This window comes from Fukomys damarensis, unplaced genomic scaffold (assembly GCF_012274545.1).
Source record: "Fukomys damarensis isolate Sample0158 unplaced genomic scaffold, DMR_v1.0_HiC HiC_scaffold_1, whole genome shotgun sequence".
NCBI classification, from domain to species: Eukaryota; Metazoa; Chordata; class Mammalia; order Rodentia; family Bathyergidae; genus Fukomys; species Fukomys damarensis.
The window spans coordinates 37,964,328-37,968,731 of NW_022900913.1; the positions used below are offsets into that span (position 1 = coordinate 37,964,328).

The following is a 4,404-nucleotide window of genomic DNA, read 5'->3' on the forward strand; positions in this document are numbered from 1 at the left end:
ATGCTCTTTCCTTGATGGCATCCTATCAAAAGGTAATAACTTTAGTAAGAATTTCCTGTTTTTTGTTTTTATGTGTTTTTTGAGGGGAGTAAATACATCTAACAATGGCAATTTTATACTAAGATACATATCTAAGTTTTTTGGAAAGATATCATGATTGTCATGCTAAAATATTATTATTATTATATGTGGTTTCTGATTCCAAGTTTTTTCTGTTAATATTCTATTGGAAATCAACTACTAGAACAACCACAACTGATAAAAATAACAGTCTTCTAACAATATTTTAGATTCCAGGGTACTTGCTATCCAGATAAAGTTATAATAGTTAAACTACTACTGTGCTACTGATGTCACTGATCTTTTCCGCTGGGTGTTCAACCGCCAAAGTGCAGAAACCAACGCTGGAAGGTAACTGAGCTAAAAAGACCACCTATATTTTGGACCCTCCCCTCCAAAGTCATCAAAGATCCAAGGTATGAAGGAACCTTTTCTATAATGCCTCACATCTTTGGTAAGTCACCTAACCTCCTGAGCAGGGAGATTGTTGGACACCAGAGGACAAATGTCGCATGTGCTAAAGGAGGGACACCAAGAGAAAAATTCTCCCATGCTTTCATTAAAGCAACTTGGTCAAAGAAGGCCAGTGACCTATCCTAATGGTTGACACTGACAGGGACTGACAGGCTCTATGCATGGTTCCAAAATAATACCTAAAGAGATTTAACTGACCTTGACAGATAGCAAGATGTTCATATTGATTAACACAGGTCTCACTTTAACTTGGTCTTAAACCCCCAGCATAAAAGAATAACCAAAAGAGGCAATCAAGGAATAGGGACTAGCAGTAGAGAGACTTTTGAGGCCCACCACTTCACCTTCCTATAAAGGGAGAGATCTTCTGAAGGTAAACCAGATAACCCAGGCTCAAAAAAGGCTACAAATCCTATTTAATACCACCCTCCACTATTTCCCTGTAAATATCTCAGATGGTTGGATGTGTATGTCCATTTAACCCTGCTTGTTCACTCCAATTCCTGTCCCCCTAGATTTTAACCTGTCTGTCTCAATACTAGCAATTTATCCACATTCTGGGACCCTTTGCTATGGGGCTCCCATTCCCTACATAAACCACTAATCTGACATGCATGGAGAAAAATGACAACATCACTTGCCTTGCTTGCTCACACTGTATCTCAGAAGAGCACCCAGTCTACATATCCAAGGGCCTGTACTTCATATGTAATCAAAATGCATTCCAATGCCTCAGTCAGTCTAATGTTTTCTGTTACAAATCCTTCCTTAGCCCTCCCATGACCATTTATATAGAAGCCCAGATGTTTAAACAAGTTCTTCCACAGAACACAATCAGAAAAAGGGCAGCTCTCCTTCTAATCCCCTTCCTAATGGGAGCAGGGGTCCTCACAGGGATGGCAATGAGTACATTAGGCATTTCTACATCCACACATTTCTATCAGGCCCTGTCCATAGATATTTCAGAAAACATGGATAAGACAAGTCATTCCTTAAATACAGTACAAGATTAAATACATTCTCTAGCAGCAGTTTTGTTATAAAATAGAAGGGCTCTTGACATGCTGACAGTAGCCCAAGGGGGAATGTGCCAGGCTCTAGGTAAAGAGTGTTATTTTATTAACCAATTAGGCATAGTCAAGGCAAAGGTTAAAGAATTACAGTAATGCATAGAAAACCTTAAGAAACAATGTGGTACATGAGGAATGACTGAAGACTACTCCTGGCTCCAACAGATTTGGCCATGGCTACTTCCCTTATTGGGTCTGCTGACCTTCATGTGTCTTCTGGCCTTGGCAGGTCCATGTCTGTTTCACTGTTTTCAAAATTTCTTGCAGGAATGCATGAGGGCATTTACCAACCAGATAGTCTGAAAGAAACTGGCACCCACCAAAGATCACTCCACACACCGACAGAGTTTGTATGAGAGATTTTATTGTAGAGCTGCTGTGGCACATTGGCCTACTCAGTGAAGGAGGAAGAAGAGAGAGAGAGCTGGGTGGAAGGGGCTTGGTTATACCATGGGTGGCTGGTGTAGATGGTCAGGGAGTTGCATCAGCTGTACATGCAGCCACTCAGGGGTCATTATATACGATCCATTCCTTATACAGACAGGCCTTGCTCACACATCAGTTTCACTTATGGACAATGATGGGTCATGTAAGAAATGGAAATTTGGAATATAAAATGGTGGTTGCTAACCAAAATGGTGACAGCCATATCAAGGCAGTTATCTTATACAGTAGTGGAACTCTTCACGGTGGGGTACTGGCCACTGTGGCAGAGGATACAAGCCCCCACTTACTGCTCCTCCTCCCATCAGATCTAGGTTTAGCTCTAACCTTTGCCCCTTTGTCAGCTTAAAGCAGGTCCAGAAGAAGAGACCTTTGCCCAATAATGATAAAACAAAAAGCCCAAATGTTAGATTTCCCTTGCTTTAAGATGGCTGCCACATAGAATAGCAGCCTCCATGTTAAAATATGGCTTCTCCCAACAAAGGACAAGCTTCTTCTTCCCATCAGGTCTCTTATCCCACCAAAAGAATAACCTGATACTTACTGCCTCCCAATAGCTAGTAATGTCACAAGCCCCTCCTAGTGATGCCACAGACTTCCCTTATCCTTAGCCACTACATCACTCAATCCCACCCCTCTCCTATAAAAGCTCCCTGTGCTGCCATATTGCCTTCTCTCCTTTGTTCAGAGACAGTCCAGGTCTGGTCCTGATTTTTTGGCTCTTTTACCTAAATCTTACTAGGACAATCAGGTAAGAAAAAGAAATATAAAACAGGCAGAAAATAGAAAAGGTCAAACAATTTCTTTGCATATGACACAATATTTTTACACTGTAATCTTAAGGGCACTATGCACAGAGGAAAAAACAAATCTATTAAAGTTAATTAAAAGAGTTTACCAAGACTTGCAGAGGGATACACAACTGGTATACAAACCCCAAGTATATTGCTTTAATTTAGCAACTAGTATTCTGAAAATGAAATAGCAAACTAATTAAATTTTCATTATGAAAAAAACAATTTATTAAAAGTGAGCTTGCGGGAGGGGACCTGAGGGGCCTGAGGCAGTGTGGAGTGGAGCATGGGCGCAGGGTGTGGGCTGACTGGGTGTACCTATCATGGCCTCCAAGGGTCCCGAGTGCGACAAGACTGTGTACTTTGCTGAGAATGTGAACTCCCTAGGCAAAGACTGGCACAAGTTCTGTCTCAAGTGTGAACGCTGCTCCAAGACACTGACACCAGGGGTCATGTAGAGCACGATGGAAAGCCCTTCTGCCACAAGCCCTGCTACGCCTCGCTGCTCAGACCCAAGGGTGTGAACATTGGTGGCACGGCTCCTACATCTATGAGAAGCCCATCTCTGAGGGTGCACCAATCACTAGCCCCATCGAAGCCCCTGCAGCCAGTGCTGAGGAATGGAAGACTAGAGGGCTCCAGTGGGAACCCAGCAAAGCCTCCAGTATGACGACGTTCACCAGGGAGCCTAACCTGTATCCTTGCTGCAACAACAGGGTCGACTTCACTGAGAAGGTGATGTCTCTAGGCAAGAACTAACACTGGGCAAGAACTAACACCGGCCAAGCTTGAGCTGCAAGCGCTGTGCCAAGATGCTGACACTCAGCAGGCACGCAGAGCACGATGGCCACCCTACTGCCAAAAGGCCTGCTATGGGATCCTCTTCAGACCGAAGGGAGTCAATACTGGGGCTGTGGGCAACTACGTTTATGACAGAGACCCTGAAGGCACTGTTCAGCCCTAGACCCATCCCTTCTATGAGCGGGGTCCATCTGCCTCCTGCTGACCCTGCCCAGGCCCCCTATTTGACTCTGTGGGGACCCTTTGCCCCCTGCCTCAGTGTGTCCCACCTGCCAGGAGGAGGAGGAAACTGGAGTCATCTGCAGAGCTGCCCAAGCCCAGCCCATGCCATGGTGTGTCCTGGTCATGGGGTCCTGTGTGTCCCCACAGCGTCTTCTGTGTGCTCCTCTACCCCATCATTCTCCATGTCCCCGTGACCCCATTATGACCCCATAATGTAAGATAAAAATTACATTATATAAACAGGACCAACGACAAGACTAACAATAAAACCGAGAGGAAAGTATGAAGATACTGCATTTACTTCTGACCTTACGCATGAAAAGCTTCCCCATCACTAACATCTAGCAGAGGCATTCACTTGTTAGAATTGATGAAAGTACAATGAAACTTCACTGTCACCCAAAGTTCGTAGTTCACAGAATGGTTTGCTCTTTGGTATTGTTTTCTTCATTCTCTGAAAGGTATAATGGCAAGTCTCCACCTGTGTAGTGTCATAGAGTATTTCACTGCACCTAGAAGCCTCGGTTTTACATATTCAT

At 44.0% G+C, this 4,404-nt stretch overlaps 1 pseudogene; it reads left to right on the forward strand.

The window, feature by feature from the left end:
• Window positions 1–3,165: 3,165 nt before the first annotated feature.
• LOC104876120 lies at window positions 3,166–4,115 on the forward strand (annotated as a pseudogene).
• The last annotated feature ends 289 nt before the right edge of the window (window positions 4,116–4,404 follow it).